The sequence below is a fragment of the Lathamus discolor genome, chromosome 7 (assembly GCF_037157495.1).
Source record: "Lathamus discolor isolate bLatDis1 chromosome 7, bLatDis1.hap1, whole genome shotgun sequence".
Taxonomy (NCBI): domain Eukaryota; kingdom Metazoa; phylum Chordata; class Aves; order Psittaciformes; family Psittacidae; genus Lathamus; species Lathamus discolor.
Window position 1 is genome coordinate 18048888 of NC_088890.1, and position 18415 is coordinate 18067302.

The window sequence follows — 18415 nt, forward strand, 5'->3', positions numbered from 1 at the left end:
CTTAAATTCTAACATAAATTTGGCAACTAGTATGTTGAAAACTTTTGAAGTTAGAAGTCAATGTAGTATAGCGCCTGAAACATGTAATCCCAAATTTCAAGGTGTAAAATGCATTAATCTTCACAAGTTTGAGAGACAACACCTGCTAAGCTCATGCAGTTAATACACAGGCAAAGATGAGTACCTGGGAAACTAGAAAAAGCTTCAAAGCACTGCTTCCATACCCATGTTCAGGAATAAGAATTCTTACGTATGGAAGGGACAAAATACACTGGCTCTTGTGGAAACACCTTTTTGTTGTTGTTTCACACTACATATTTTAAACCCCTATAGTACATGCAAAATCTAAAGGAATTACTTGGAAAAGCACTAAAAACACAGCTATGTTCTGTTATTGGTTAAAAAACCCTTCTCTTCAAGTAAAGGAACAACATGCATAACATCACTATGGTCTTCAACAAAAGCATGACACATCTTCATTAATACATCAGTAATGTTCTTACATTCTATCTAAAACTGAGGAAGCAACTCAGAATTCACCAGTCCTCATCTGAGAGCAAGGAATTCAAAGTTACCATGTGACTGTAATATCACCCTGGCTGAATATGAAGCATTGAAGACAACATGATATAAGAAAACCATTTTAGAAAGCAATAATGGAAGGAATTACTCCTTTCATCAATTTATGCATACAAAAAGCTGTAGTATCAAGATATACACTGAATTTTACCCCCACTATTACTTCAGTTTTATTTCTTTCTTGACAATCCATCCTACTGACATCCAAAACAACACCCACTGCAAATGGACAAGTGTTCTCACAATGATGCAATGATTCACCTGACTGTACGCTAGAGCTCTGCCAAAGTACTACTGCAAATACAGTTTGTATTGAGCCACAAACCTATGACAAAAATTTGATGACAGAAACACAGCCTTAATTCTTTCCCCTGCCTCCCCATTTATTTTTGGTTTCCTTCTGCCAGCATTTAGAGGACCCTGTTTACAGTGTGAAAACCTACTTTTCCCTCAAGCACTCTATTTTAGGAGTGTTTTCTTCCTGATCAAGCTATTTAAAACTACGTACTTGCTATCAATTCATAGCAAAGCTCCTATTGATGCCATTTCTAATACGGCTGCAAACTAGTCACCATGGAAAGCCCTTAAGCAGCATTACTTGGTTTCATCTACTAAATGGCGTGCTACCATTTGTACTCTCTACCCTTAAAGCAAAAGCTTCAGAAAAGCAGCTGTTTAACAGCTACTATATAAACAAGTAAAAGAAATGAAAAAGAATTCAAATACAGCATAGTATTCTAATTGAATACAGAAAAAGTTCTTTACTGTTTCGTTTCAGAGACAATATACCAGAAATACAACAGAAAATGTTTAGTTTATAGCCACTGAAAATATGAAAGACAATCCTTGAGTATAACATCCAGACCTCATTTTATTCCCCAGGTCTCAGTAAAAGAATAAAGATTTTTCTCCCTCTCCCAGGAAACAGACATTTCTCCACTTCACTGTTGTATGTGTTTATAAGCTTTCCTTTTGTAGCGTTTCTGAATTCAAAGAGTGCTAGGGTTAAGCTGGAGCAAAGCAACATGGCATGCTTGCATCTGCTTTTATCAGGGAAAGGAAAAGCAATCCATGAGGTCTGGATTGACCTTAAAGCCCAAGTATTTATTTGTAGATTTGAAGGACTTCCAAATTGTATTTAGTGAGAGGGAGTCCAAATTCCATCACCCTCACAATGTCACCTTAATTCGAGCAATCACCTTTCAGATCTTCTGGTGCATCAATAATCTAATTAGTATTCTACTACTATAAGTATTCTGTCCTTAAAAAGGACATATTAACCATACATTGCAATTCTACTATGCTGCTTTCTACAGGGCAGAGTGGTGGACTTGGCAGTGCTGGGTAAACAGCTGAAGGTCTTTTCCAACCTAAATGATTATGAACATATATTTCATATAAAGAAAATGACCACTGGCCACCCACAGAAAGAGAACTGTTGTAGCATTTAACAACTCCTCCACTTCCAAAGTGAACACACAATTGTGGAAGGAAAGACACTTGCGTTCCCTGCTTCTCAAGGCTGCCTCCAGAGCTCCTCTTTTCTGGATCTGGAGCCAGACTCATTACAGTTTAAACACAGTTTAAAATTGAGCAGGTCTGCTCAGACCTCAAAGGCAAACTAATCAGCTTCCACTAATACACAGAGATAAATGCATACAACTCCGTTACCACCACGTACAAAGGTTCTACAGCTGTGATTCTTCATCACCATTTTCTGGTCACCCAGTCTGTTTAACATCCTACTAAGGTAATAAAGGCGCATCTGCACTGCCTTTTCAATCCAAAGAAAAGCTGCAAGAATCTCTTAATTTGACATCAAATCCAGATCAGTAGCTTATGCTAAGGGGCAAATCATAGTAGCTTGACCTCAGATCAGTGCTAAAAGGGTGAGACATTAGCTCCAGGATGGAACTAGCTCATATTCACCGGTTCACAATGAAGGTGTAAAAGAGCTTCTATCTGCATGGACTGCAACGTTTGAGAAATCTGTTCATACTAGGGCAGAATTAATCACCTGCTCAGAGGAGATTTTTCCTCTTGCCAGCATCCCTCCAAGGAAAAGCATGTCTGACAATTAATGCAGGTAACAGCAACTGACAGCAGCTATGCAGATGTGCCACCTAAAGGATGCAAGCACTGAAAGGAATCTAACACACATTTTCACCCAAATAAAGAACAGGAGAAAGAACAAGAGAAATAACTGGGAGGTAAAGGGACATGTGTAACAAATAGAAGCCAAAACTATCTAAATTAACAACATAAACTTAAGAAGGCTATTTGGTTCACCAGGTCACCTACAACATACAAAACCAGAGATACTACAACTATAAACAGAAGATTAAGGAGGTACAAACAGCTGTAAACTGCAGATTGCTGCCGCCACATACATAAGTACATTCTCTTAAGTTTTCCTTTGAAAGTACCTTAACCCAGTGAAAATACTTGCTCCAATCTTTTTTTTAATTCATCTACCTATGAACAGCTTAACTGCGCATCTAAACATTCAAAACTAATTTATCATTGATAAAATACAAATATGGTTAGGAAAAAAAACCCAACTCATAGCACAGCACTGCACACATTAATTTCCTCTATATTACACAAATCTGTTGTTTAACAACTGTTTAAACAGTTGATCAGTGATTTACAATTTATGCCACCACAAATTCATAGCAATTTAAATTTTGCTGCATAATGTGGCAATCTTGAATTTCTAAATCTTCCTTTAATGTCGCAGACTGCTTTCATTATCACGGTTCAACTTTCTGAAACTGACAACAGTAATATCTCAAAATGAAAAGCTGCTGAAAACAAATGAGATTACGGGATATTTGAATCAAACCAAAAAAGCTTATTGATGAAAATGGTTTTCCATCAGGGTGCCTGATACTTTCTCTCAAGTTTTCTTTCTGCTACAAAAAAAAAAAACAACCCTATTTCTACTTTAAATATTAATCAAAGAACAATTGTTACACATTTATAAGTACAGAATGCTAAATTCTCTTCAAAGACTACAGTTACTGTAATACTTCATACACAACTATTTTGATCCGCTACCTACATTTTAGCTGTTTATTCATCTAATACATAGTGAAAATTCCACACCTATGCAGTGTTATGTATCTTCAGCTTTCTGTAGAAATGCCTGATTCATACTATTACAGAAGCAAGCCTCATGCAAATTCAGAAACATCATTAAAAAAGATCACTTTTAATTTGTCCTTTCTTTTTTCCCCACGTAGCATTATTCAGCTGGGGCCCAGAAGCAGCACCACTGCATTTATTTTTAAGTACACTAGCACTAATCTTTGCAAACACACCACCACCAAAATAACTTCGGCATTGTGAACAAAGCAGAAGCCAGCAGTCGGTCTCAAAGATTTGGCAACCCTCAGCACAGCAGCTTTCTTTACATTCTCCCTCTATCACTCAGCATTTCTGTATGAAGCAAGGTGGCCAAAGAAGTTGTTCCGTCATCTTTGCCTTTAATCTGTGCACTTAGGCCTATGAATACAACGACAAAGTGTGTAAGGCAATGTCTGAATCCAATGTAATAAATATTAAGAGCATTATCTTTCTGTATTTCAAGGCTACAGAGCAATAATAAATACATATAGAAAAGTAATGACCTGCCTATCAATAAAAAGAGAATTTTGGGCCTATATATTAATGTCTATTTTTCAACTACTACCATATGAAGGTAGTAGGTCTGTACTTTGCTCCTCTAATGCCTGCTCTAATGACACCATAGTATAGTCATTAACACTAGTCATGGAGATGTCACATACACAGAGAGAAAAAGCAAGACTAAAGCAATTTTGACCAGTACTGATTTCGTTTGAAGTTACAAGGGAACTTCACTGAATGTCAGGAGACAACACAGCCAGAAGATCAATTTGTGCAAGCCTAAGTTTAACCTGAAGATGATTAACAAAGAAGTGGAATTCATTACCAAAGGAAGTGGACCCTCATCCCACTCCCAGTGTCTTCAAATGAAGACAAGCATTCCAGCAGACACACTTCAGCCTAGCACAAATAACTTGTCTCCATCCAGGGAAACAAGTGAAATTAACAACTCCTGACACAGGAGATCAAACTAAACAGTGATCTCTTATGAAGATCACTATGAATCTACAGATCACCCCAGTAACGCCATGTATAATTTTAATCTTATTTTAGTACAGTAAGAAACACAAATTTGTCCAAATACAAATTCTTAAGAGCCTTTCATTAAGTTTACCTGGAAGAAATGAATCAAGTGAATTACCTCCTGTTCACCTCAATACTGCTCCACTGAGGAAAATAGATGAACAAAACAAAAAAAACCTTCTACCCTCTTCCCTCTTTTTAATTTCACAATTGTACCTAAATGATGATGACGACTCCTCCGACATAGACCATCAAGATCTGGCTGCATAAGGAGCAAGACACACACTCCAACAAAACTGGGTCAATGTCAAGGGAGAAGGCTGCACATGTGTTAACTCAGAACTTAAGAGTTTAGGACATCAGAGCATGGATTTCAGTCTTCTACATCTCCACTACTGCTGAAAACTTTTAGGGACTGCGAATGTGCATGGAAAAAGTTGTTACCATGTTTCAGCAGCATGAACTTGGGTTATCCTTTTATAAACCCCCTTTTATCCACAGAAAAACTGATTCAGGTTTCACAGTCTGTTACTGGTGAAATAAAAAACAACCCAAAGCAACCCATCCAAAATACATTTTAGCCTTTATATGTTTGTAGAGTTTATTACAGAAACAGCAGCCTTCTGCTGACTTTTCAGAGTGTTCTTTTTCACTTACATTTTATTTCAGAGCTTGTTTTGGGCATTCCTTTTACATCTGTGACACTGCAATCAATTCATTCCGGTCAGAAGTCACAGGGTTTATTTTTTTGAACAAACCAGTGGACTTCCTGAATGAATCACCATCTTTTGGGGTTGTTTTTTTCTTAAAGGAAGCTAACAAGTAATGGTTTTACCAACAAACTGCACTCTGTTCATTACATTCAGAGTTTTCAAGATCACCAGAGGGCATGCCGGTTCTTTGTTATGCTCTCAACTAGGTTACGGACTACAGGTGCTATCTGTAGTGACCAAGTAAACAGAATTCAGCTCAACACCTTGAGCTCATATTTCAAACCTAGAACATACCATTCCATTTCATTTTTAAGAGAATTAGTTCAAATTTTGTACCCAGGACCTGTGTGGGAAAATATGATATTTTTCTTTTTTCCATAGCTATGCCACCCATAGAACTCACCAGGTGAGCTGTCGGCAGCCGCTGTTGAGCTTTACAACAGTCATATTGATTGATATCTCCCAAAGGCATATTGTAATAATTTTACCACTGATATATGCCACAGATAGATCATCTTGCTTGTGGACTGCCACAATCTTATTATAATAAACAGAAACCATTTTATGATTGTTACTAACTAAAGCAAAGCAGGGGGTTAGATGATCTTTAAGGTCCCTTCCAACCCAAACCATTCTATGATTCTATGATCTGTCTACTTCTAACAGCATGTGTTCCACTGATGCCTCACTATCATCCTGAAATGAGCATCACAGTTGTAATACTGGTCTAGTTTCTAAATACCCCTGTAAATCTACCACTACAGTAGTGCTACGTGCCTGTTAGCACCACGACAGGGAAAGTCTAAGTTCTATCCACATGCAAACATTTAAGACATGCCCAATGCAGACATGGTTACGGTGTTATGTGCTTATAGAAGTAATAGATAAATCATATAGCCAGCAGAATCTGTTAAATAAAAAGAGTTGTAAGACAATTCCACAGTAATATAACTAAAAACTAGTTACACCCTGGGTCTGTAAATACTATATCCAGTACCAACACTACCTCATACAGCCAGTTTTCAGAACAGCCCAAAGAAAACTAATTGTCTTTAAATAGCAACAGAACAAATCCATGCCAATATAGCAAGATTATTTTTCCATATTAAAATTAGACTTACTCAGTGTTGCAGTCAAATTGGTTTTAAATATCACCCAAATGCACATCTAATTGGATGCAAGTCAATGTGAACAAACAACACGAAATTCACAGCAGCATCTAAAAAATATAAAAACCATAAGGATGCACACCTCCTCTTTAAAAAGTCACAATCTTGCAGCTTACCATGAATGTGCACATTCTTGTTGCAGTTACCAAAATTACAGGTACTGAGGAATGACATGTTTTCACATGCACTAGGAAGAACAGTGCTTTAATTCAGGAGAATACGAAAGCAAAGCAGAAAGTTGTATTACTAATATTGTGTCTATACAAGAATCACTTCATTATTCTAAGACCTGCAATGACTAGGAAAAATTCCTAAGTACTTCCTGTCTTAACTATTACACCTCAGTTGAACGCATTTAAAAAGTCAACCCATAATTATTTTCCCCAAAGGATTTAACTTCCGTCAGTTGCTACTACTACTATTTTTATATTAGAGAGTTGTAAAGTGGTTCTAAATCAGGCAAATTTTGTAACAATATTTAAAGTTATGTAATTTACCCTCAGTGTTCACACAGGAAAAAGGGACAGTCAGAAAAGTCAGTCAGTACTTTAAGGAAAAAAACAAGTATCTTTCATTTAGAACCAACAAACATTTTTAAAAATACATGAAGCAGCTACAACATAAAAGCCAGGATCAGTGAAACAATTTTTGTTCAAAATTTACTAAAGTAAGAGTTAAACGTCGTATGACTGTAAACTGAAATATTTGGTGAAATGGAATTTCCATCAAAGTTTAATAGCCAAATTCAAATGAATACAAACTGAAATGTTAAGTACTTTCCATAGTTCCTATAACGGCTGATTCAATAACCCTCAATGGAGCCTTATATTTTAAGCTAGGTAAGACAATTTGTCAGCTACTGTACTTTGATAATGCTACTCTAGTAAAAGCATTTTAAACATAAGACATAAAGTGTTCCAAAAACTTCCTCCTATGCTTGACATGGGGAAACACCTCTAATCAACATTTATTAAGCCTTATGTTTTGTGCTGCTTCTACGAATACTCTCAAAACCACAAGTAAAAATCAGTCACTGCATGAGTAAATCAGTCAAGCCAGCCACATATGAACTTCAAACAGCACCTTGCACAAACCCACTGCCCTCATCACGGAACTGTAAAAAGTGCTGAAATGATGGCAATCCCAGCTGCACTATTTGGGAAAAAAATAATGAAATCTCCATACAGGTTTGAACATTTTAAATGCTAAGAAAGTGCTCACAATGGAAACTGAGATGCCTCCTGCCACTGCCCTACTGAACTACGGAACTGTTCTTAGTATTGGATCTTAAATATACAGCTAAAAGCTTTTCATCTTTCTTTTCAGATCAGGTAACTGCAAACCTTCTTTGGAAATTAACCTTCCATGCAATCCAAAGCCTCTCATCTAGTTCCTTGGCATCATTTCATTTTTTAAACCACAAAGCTTTTTGTTCTTAAATGTAGCTTACATTTGCATCTCTAGAAATACTTGTTTTATTCTCTATTTTTCTTAGCATTTCATTTCCCTCTGTTAACACGGGTATAAGCAGGTTGCTGACTGTGTTGATAGGTAGAGAATGGGGAGAAGTACTCTCTCCACATTTCATTGAGGTAATAGAAATGTGCAAGCTGCTCAGTGTGACAGATGAGCTGTGAGCTAAAGCAACTTGTTCCGCTTGTCAGCCTCCAAGAGTCTACAGCAGTGAGACACAACTGCAATGACACCAGGATAGCACAACTGGGTCAAATATACGGTCACTTTAAAACAGAATGTCAACCCTTCTTTCTACTTGAGGAAATTGATTCAGTGACACTAAAAGCTGTTAGATACCATTAGTTTTATACCTAGGTTCAAAATGGAACTGTTACTTTGACAGTATTTGAAGAATCCTCTTGTGAGCCCTACATTGCCATTAAAGTTCACAGGAATCACAAACTGTCAAATAACATCACTATTGCCCATAGGGATTAGGTACTTTATGAACAGAACTCTTCTGTGCTGCACCAGGGGATCTGTACCTTTGGAGTAATATTTCCACTGTGATCTTTGTGGATTAAATGGATTAATATCCTAATAGAATTTTAGAGAAAAAAAAAATCATACAGATTTTTTTGATTGCAGAAATAAAAATTAAAAGGCACCCTGATTTATGCCTAGGCATGTTATTTGGTTTAAATCATCATCTCATACAGAAATTATTTTAGTGGAACAGAATTACTATTTGAGTGATAGTTGACACTTCAAGAGAACTGAAAATTAACACTTAATCTAATCCAATTGTTTCCTTAAATCTTGGAAAATTCCCTTGCACTACGCAGTGATAATGAAATACTCCACACAATACAACTAACATGCACAGTTCTGTTTAAATAGCTGTGGTACACAGATCATGCTACAGGGTGGATCCAGATAACATCTGGAAAAGCAGGTATTAGGATGAGGATAGTTCTGATCTTACTCTGACATTCAATCATAAGAATCTGTACTCATAACATATGAGGTTATTTTCTTCAACAGAATTGCACTGTGCATGTTTCAGCACAGGTAACTTTTGTCCAAAAGCACCAAAACTGTAAAAGGAAGCACCAGAAGTCTGAGACATCCAGAAGTAATCTCCTTCTTAATATTTACCAACTTGTGCTGGCAGACAGAGCCCAGCTCAAACCATGGGCCCTGGCCAGGCTCTGATCCCTAGCCTATTAGATTCCACAGTTGAATTTCTAGTTATTTCTATATACTGGATTCAAAACACTGCATATTTGAGGTTTCGATGTATATAATTTCTGGCTTGTTTGCATTATGTAACTGCCTTTCTGGTTCAACATAACGATTTGCAGAAAAAGAAATGTTTTCAAAAGAACTTCCCATGAAGCTGTTCAGATTTGTATTTCTGTGCAGTTACACTTATATAATTCTTAAAAATAATTGTTGTTTACTTGCTTTGATTTCTATATGTCTTTGATCTCATTTATTAATATTCATTAGTCTTCTGATGTTTGACTAATGAGAATCTTACACATTTATAGGCAGCTATTTAAACAAAGTTATCAGATTTTTTCCTGATTTAAGTTCATCTATACTAACAATGCTTTATGCTTTGTATTCTCCAGCTTTTTCCTCAAACTGCCTGAAGACACAGGCTACATACTCCAAAACAAAGTGGAACTCAACAAATGCGTAACTTAATTCAATTATGGGCACAGAACCCTAAAATGGAAAACAGCATAAACACATAACATACATGGACAGAATTATTAATGCTCATAGTCAGCATCATTTACTTAATGTTTTACATACATTATTTATGCTTATGATGGAGTATCTCTGAAGCAAAAAAAACACAGCCACAATACTGCAGCTTCACAAATTTATAAGCACAAATGCAGCATTGCTGTTGCCAGAAGACACCACCAGCCACTGATATTCCACCTCTCAGGTGCACGCACAACAATGTGTATGAACACCTTGTCACTTGTCTTCTCTGCAGGTAAGAAAGCATTAGTTTTCTTGTTTAGCTTCCACTGTTTGCAGTACACAACCACAAGAAGCTGATAGTAAAGAGTGTACCAGTATATGCCACAAAATGTACCTGCAGTACATCCACTGCATCAGTTAGAAGCACCAAGGGGAACAAAGGTAAGCTTCCAGGCTGAGCCAACCCATCAGAACATGCTAACAGACAGTTTCAGGTTAAGCATCCACTGCTCACTGAGGCTTCTTCTACACTATCAAGACTTGCCATTTCCCAATTCAAAACACCGATTAACACTAGGAGTAACTTAGGCAACGCAATCCTATCTTACCACACAAAGGTAATTAAAATATACAATAACTTTCCAAGAAATATTGCTACTTCAGAAGCACCTATGAAGTTAGCTCCAGCAACTCTTAGTTCTACAAGCAACCCCAAGAGGTATTCTGCTGAATACCATTTTGGTTAAAGAAGTTTACTAGGCACAAACCTCAATGCTAATCAAGTCAATGCCACACGTTCTCATCTGCTTCTCTGGCATCTGGTTTGATCCTCAACTGCTCTTACTAAACCAGGTGACTTATGTGTCTATTATAGCTCTCACATTTTGGGCTTTCACTGGTATTTCCAACTTAAAGATCAAATAATTTTTCATATTATTTAATTAACACCAATTTGAAACCATCCATTAGAGCATTCTATCTAGGAATCAACTCTTACACCACAAGAGAAATATCCATTACAAGCTTCCTAATGTATCCTGGGTTCAGCAGCAGCAGCAGTCATTTTTTCTCCTTCTTAGCAGCTGGTGCAGTGCTGCGTTTTTTACTTTCGGCCTAGGAAAAGCACTTGTAACACGGATGTTTTTAGTTGCTACTCAGTAATGTTTACTCTGACCAAGGACTTCCTGAGTCTCATGCTCTGCCAGGGAGGAGGGGAAGTCGGGAGGAAGCAGAGACAGGACACCTGACCCAAACTGACCAAAGAGGTATTCCATACCACAGCACGTCATGCCCACCATATAAACTGGGGGCAGTTACCTGGAAGGGCAAGTGCACTGCTGGGGGCTGCGTATTATCAGTCGGCAATTGGTGAGGTGCTGTATTCTCTTCACTTGTTATTTCCTTTATCATTATTATTATTATTGGTAGTCACAGTAGTGATTTGTATTATACCTCAGTTATTAAAGTGTTCTTAACCTGTGAGAGTTACTTTCTTTCGATTCTCCTTTCCATCCCTCCAGGAGCAGGGGGAAGAAAGGGTGTGGGGGAGTAGCCAGTGTGGTTCTTGATTTATGGCCTGGGCTTAAACCACGACATAATGACACTACAATAAATGTGCAAAAGCACGAAAGTACATCATTATAAGGTGCCCACTACAGCAACCAGAGACCACAACATTTGCCTACACACCCATACACAAAATGGCTATACACAGAGAAAGCTGTTGCTTTCATCTTAGTATTAAATAGCAAAACAGTTCAAAGAATCCTTAATTCAAGGACCCCCAGCACATCTCACAGGATGCTTTGTGACTAATAGCATTAGAACCCACCCAAACCAAACATTTCAATAGAGGTTTTTATATCTAGCAAAGCTTACAAGATCTTGACTGGTATCTATGTTTATCTGTAAAGCTATAGATATTAATATGAATTAAGTTCTACATTACAATTCTGAGGAAATAAGGAAGTAATTTTAGAAGCTTTAAGTAGTATCCAAAGTATTAATACAAGCCAGATGCTGTGGATAATCATCCATGATGTGCAACATCAGGCCTTATATATTACTCTCAAGGTAAGTATTATTAATCTTCCTCTAAAGATCAATATTTCCTCTCTCTACCTTTCCTCCCTTACAATTCCTCTCTGCACCTGACCTAATGCAAGTCTACATTGAGGTACTGATACTCAGTCTTTAATTCTGACACTCAAACTCACTGCTTGGAGACGCATCATGACAGCATACATCACAAGGAGATTTTATCCCAGCTATATAAAAAATAAAGTCTTTTATAAAAAAGGCACTCAGAATTCACATGACATGAAAAGCGTCAGTGACACAATACTAGGACTGACTTTTTTTCCTGATACCTAGGAAAGAGAACAACAGGGTAAAACTGTAATAGGAATTGTTCCAAGTAAATCAAATACGTTTAATTGTTTCGTATATTTTGTGGTATAGCACACCTGCATTTTAAGGCATACTTTGAATATCCTAAACATCCCAAGTTTTTATGCTTCAGTTGCAGCACTGGGAAAGATACGTATCACAACAGGTATAAAACACTACAGCTATTTAATGGACTAGGATTCAAACAAGGAAAAGCCAACGCAGAAATCTCTCTCACCGAAAACGCTTAGGTAAAGTGAAGTGACAGTGCCTGCTCCTAACAACAATGAATCACTGGAGGGAAGCTTACAAATTATACTAATTAGTAAGAAGCAGGCATGAAAAATAAGAGCCTCAAAGCAGTAGCAGCATCTTGGCAAAACTCCCACAAGCAGCCACATGACCAGTCCAGTCCTCACTACGCTTGCGTCTTTCAAAGCCATCTACCCAGCCATCAGCAGCTCACCACATAAAGTTAGAGTCAACCAGCCTAGCCAAATACCCTATTTACTAAAATAATTGTTTAAACTAGGAAGAAACCTACATGACCAATCTGTTATTAATATCGAAGCTCGGTTACGTTCAGACAAACTGAAGCAACCATTGATCAAATATATACTAATCTTCAGCAAGGAAGACTGGTGCTCTACAGGCATCTATTACTACTGAAACAGCCACAGTTTCCTAGGTGAGGTTTATATCCTTCTACCCATGAAAAGAGACCCAGAACAATTTCGAAGCCTTTCACGTAACTGCAAAGTATGTCCATACTTTCCATAAAATGTGCACTAAAACAGTTTTGTTACGGTTGTGCAATAAGCATGTTCTGCCTCATTCAGATTTCAACTCCTAAAGTCAGAGAAGAATGTCAGAACAGTTTTGTCAGAAAAATCTCATTTGGTTAAACAGCTCAAGACTTCCCAAGTGAATGTAAGCGTTGAGAAGGGTACTCGGGTTTAAGTGAAATATCATCTGCTCTTTATTGCTATGAGTTATTTAAATACATCAACAAAAATATTTCTTACTACAATGCAAGGGGGGACTTAGGCAACAGCCCTTTTTAGGAGCAAAAAGGCACTTTACAGATGCAGTCTCTTGTATTTAACAGCAGCCTACTTCCTTAACAGCAGCCTACTTCCTTACTCATTGTCATTGGTTCTGTGACTGAAAACTGCAATTAGTTATGCTTCACTGACACACAAATCCTTCTGTGGTTCAATGTTCAACTTGAACATTAATAGGACTTAAAAATTCCAAGGGATTACACCACCACGCCTATTTTATGAAACCATTTGTTGCAAGAGACAGTCAAATACTGTGAATCATTTAAATACATTATTCTAGCTAGGAAAATGTTACTCTGTCACATAAATTAAGTCAAGAAACCAAAGCCAAGGCTACTGCCTAATTTGTACAAACAGTACTTGATTTTTAAGATCTCATAAAATCTATCAAAAAATAAAATGCATTACTAATACTGTTTTATTTTCAAACGGATCTCATATAGTTACAAATGAGCTTCACAAGAGAAATAAAATTGACAGGAAATAAACAACAAAGGAAACCAATTTTTATTAGTTCAAATGAAACTAACAGGGGCTACCAGCAGTAAAAACCCAGCTTCTTCAAATTCCAAACTGAATCTCCTCTCCTGACCTTTATAGAGCTCAAGATGCATGCATACAGAATAAACAAAATAATTTGAAAGCAAATTCACTGAGTGCACCTGACCTTTGAAGCAGCACAGATGATTTTAATCAGATTTGCACAATGCTGGTCTGTCTCAGTTTCCATGTAGGAACACACAAAGACGACAGAAGTGCTTAAGGAAGAAAAAACACCAACATTTTATCAAACTAAAAGCATCTTCAAATTTATTTTTTTTTAAATAGCCAAGAGCCCTGGAAGTCTGACGTTCAGGAAAGACTGCTGTGAAATTCTATTCCCACAGGATCCAGCTAAAGCTGCACAATTCAGCACTGCACAGAAAAGCCCTTTCTGCCAGTTGCTCAAGTTTCTGACAGTTGAGTAGAGCTGACACCTAAAATAAAGTCACACAAACATTTTAAAAATAGGGCTTTGCAGGAGTGGCCAGTAGTTGCCTCCTCAACCACCACTTGTACAGTCGGCCTCTCAGTTATGTTGCCATATATTTTCAGACATCATGAGCAAAAATAAGATCAAGACTTGAGGCTTAAGTAATGTGACAAGCAGTGCTGACTACTGACAATCTCTAGTTAACAAGGAATAGAAGTTTCCAGAACTACACAGAAATTAGCCTTAGCTGAAAACAGCTGACCGTATCTTCAAGCTGACCATTGCTTGAAACACCTAGGGGAAAAAAAAAAAAAAAACAACCAAAAAAAAGCAAAACCAAAGAAACCTTATACTTTATACAAGCTACAAACCAGTCTACTGCAACATGTGCCTGAGGAAATGAGAAGAATTATCATGGAGAGCTAAAAACCCTGTTTAAATTGAGAACCTCCATCAGATTAGACCTTCCACACTGAGAGTGACAATGGGATTCCGTGCAAGTGGTAAAAATCTGCATGAGAATAAAATGCAGCTAACTAAAGAGTCTTCTAAACTGCTGAAGTTTGGCTGGGCAGAACAGATACTTGTTAATTTAGTATTTACCCTAATCTCTATTTGAGGGATGCAATAGGAGAACACTGTTTTGTCACATAATGCACATTAACAACACTAGTTCAAATCACTTCTAGCCTAGTTTGTTTTAAAGCTTAATTTCCTGGCATTTACAGTGAAATGTTCAGTTTAACAAACCACTTGGAACAGCCAAAAAGGAATTATGTAGTACATAGTCTTATCTTCATAAATTTGTAACTATACACAGCTCACAAATCCATTTTACACATTGGCTGCTTCTTTGTAGAACCACCACTCACCTTGTAGTATGTATGAGCAGCAAGGTGAGCTAAATGTGTTTCTAGAGTCAGAATTTGGTCACCTTATCTACACTCAGATCATCAACAGCAAGTATCATAACATTTGACATAGCTTCTGAGACAATAAGCAACAGAACAGAGTTTATAAATCATTTGAAAACAAGCACTGCTGACAGCCAACACATGTTAAAGTAGGATCACGAACACGACTGTTTTCCCAAACAGCAATCCATTTCCGTGTCACTGATTCGTCATATAAATTTCTTGTAGGCCAGCCAACCCTTTTACATTATGGCAACAGCCACATTCCTCTTCTGCCTGACTGTTTTGGTCTTTCTCTCCTTTACTCATAGCAGATTTCATCCTAGAGTTGCCTTTTGCCACAGCTATCTGACAGCCTCATCTTTTCCTAATAAGATGTTTAACTCACTCAGCTTATCAGGATTGCTCAGCAGAGAGCTGACCGCTGTGTAGAAACACTTACAGTCTGACAACCGAAGCATTCTGATCTTGCAAACAGTCATACAGGACCTAGCACTTGGAAAAGAACAGTAGAGAAATTCAAACTTGAGTAAGACCCAATTTCCAGGCACCAAAAATCACTCAGAATGAGCTGAAAAGTTTTAAGTAAATACTGAAGTAACTTATGACTATATTATTGCATTACAACTTATTAATATGAATGAGAAGTTATCACTCTGCTGTAAGGTAAATTCCAGTTTTGTTTTGTCAGGGGTAGAAGGAAGCCTACATGTACCACTAATTACTACAGCTTCCACTTAAGAAAACTCATATGGAATGCTCCTTAGTTCAGGAGAAAGATGACAGCTCGATCACATCATTAAAGGAAAAACAATGTCTCTATAAAAAGACATAGAGACACAATGCTCTGTTGCACTGCACTTCCAGGAAAAGCTCATTCAGTCAAAACCTGCTCTTCATTTTTCAAAGGTTTTTTTTTTTTTGTTCTCATTTATCAGCATTCAGACTGAAAAAACCCCAGCCTTGACCTGACTATTAGCTAAACGTTGCTTTTCTCTTTTCTCAACTACAGCTTTTACAGTTTTTTTCCTAACCTCCTTAAAAATCAGAATTGGCAATTACATGTGTCATGGTTTTCAATAGGAAACAACAAGAACGGCACCATCTGTTAAGCTTCAACACCCATCTTAAACCAGGGCAGAGACAAGACATCACTGGAGGCTTCACTCAACTTCACAGGAAGTTCTCCTAAACTGTCAGCAAAGTTTAAAGTAAGAAATTTCACCTAGGAACACCAAGTACTCATCACATGTATTTCCAGCAAAATGCTTTAAGTAAATGTTTATTTCAGTTATTTATTTTTTTAACTTTAATTTAAAACATACACTGTGCTGGCTGCTATAGGGGTATATAGGGAAAAATTATTCAGCATACCTACGAAAAACTGTTGGTCCACTAACAGTGCAGGTCAATGAATAATTTGTTTAACCTGTTGCTAATACACACTAATAAAATAAACTTGTGCTGAACTTCTGTACAATATTGTTATGGCGGTACTGCTGTAAACAATAATGCAACTCAGCTGCTGATCCATTACAACATAGCCACATCCCAGTTTCATACTAATACTGAATAAATCCAGTTTGATGCAGTGCCTGTATTGGCTCAAACTCTGCAAGTAGCATCAAAGGAATTACAGCATTCAGCTTATCTCTAAAATTGATCATAGCATCCCACTACCATTAAGAGTAAGAAGCCGCAGCCACCTTTCAGCAGAGAAATCCAATGATCACCTAGTGCACCTTGGATTGGACTCCCTGATTTAAACAAACCTGTTGAATTTATGGGAGCATTTGCGCCAACATGGCTAGTGTGAAAAGGCTGATTAGGAATTGCTCCTTTCCACCTCAGTTGGGACAAGACACTGATAAAACAGCACTCATCCTCTGAAGCAGTGCAGTAGCACACTCTCAGATACCAATGTTTCCAAGCACTATCTCCTGCATGGTAAGGCTAGCAATTCTTCCACGTAAAGCAGCTCCCACTTCTCTCTCCACATCCTGCATAAGCTTGTGTGAGCAACTGTCTGTAGGCTGTACAATCAATTGGAGCAACGAACACTTCAAGTTTGTCAAGGTTGAAAACAACCTGGTTTCGTATAGTCAATCTGCTCAGATGTCTCCATTAGTCTAATTCACCATACGACCCAGAAACAGCTTTACAAGGGTAACAAATGTGTTACACATAGGAAAGTAAATCAGCAGCTGAGACAGGTTGCTTGATCTGGATTTCTCTGAGCTGGTTATGCTATTAAAAACTAAATAAATAAAAACAAGGATTGAAAGCTTCCATTAGTAAATCCCATTTTTTTGCAGTGGTTGAATCTTGTAAGACTGTCCTTAAAAAAAAAAAAAAAAAAAATCAGTAGTGCCTACACAGCATAAAGTTAGGAAACTGAATTTCTCACTTCAACAGTTGCACAAGTATCTCTAGACAAACCATTGTATCCAGGCTCAAGCACCAGCTCAGTATTTCTTACATCAACATAGCAAGTCTAACAACTACAAGTGCGAGAAACCTGCTCAGCAATCAAAATTTTACAGATGGAAATTGTGAAGCAAAGAGCCCTTTAATAGCAGCATGCTGGGTGTATCATCCATGGACAGATGAGTAACCACACTCAACAGATATTCACAGTTTATATACCTTTCTAGGTTTTGCCTCTTGACTATGCCAGCCTTCCTCTGAGAAATGATTTACATTTTCCAAAAACCGAAACCCCTCCCCTCTGATGGTTCTCAGAGCGTCTCTGGTAGTCATGGGGAGGAAGGCTCCAAGTCTTCCTCACAAATGAACTTCTGAACTTTGTTTCTGGTGCATGCATTCAAGCCTTGCAGTTACCTAAAAAACTCTTTATCTGTATACAGATGTTCCTATCACCGACCGCAAACTCCCTTGGCTGGGGCTCACACTCTGGAACCCCATGCCTTACAGTCTTTCTGCTCTGCCTATAGCTTGCTCATAACAAAACCTCCTGTATTTTTCTCACAAAAGCACTCCCAGTACTGAGCCATCTTGCCTACCTTTGAACATTTCTGCAGTGGTTTCTGCATGGACACAATCCATGCTAGCACAGCTTTGAAACTGACAGTCACTTTGCCTGTATGGCTTTATCCTTCAGGATGCTACTACCACAGCAGCAACGCATTTGGTCTGGCAACCACAGACTCAGCAACATTTCCTTATCATTCCCAAGAAAGCTCTTTTCATTTGACTACTCCCATAAAAATATCTATATTAAAAGGTACTGTGTGGTCTAACATCAGAGTACCACAAATTATATCCC

At 37.6% G+C, this 18415-nt stretch overlaps 1 protein-coding gene across 3 annotated transcripts in view; it reads right to left on the reverse strand.

The window, feature by feature from the left end:
* The window catches only part of FHIT (fragile histidine triad diadenosine triphosphatase), a 570190-nt gene that overhangs the window by 546012 nt on the left and 5763 nt on the right, over positions 1–18415 (reverse strand). Inside the window, exon 1 of one of the 3 annotated variants that reach the window (XM_065687537.1) lies at positions 13910–13928. The exons of the other annotated variants lie outside the window; for them this stretch is intronic. The gene's annotated coding sequence lies outside the window, so the exon portion shown is untranslated. Of the gene's footprint in view, positions 1–13909; positions 13929–18415 lie in introns of those variants that run through there. 3 annotated transcript variants of the gene reach the window in all.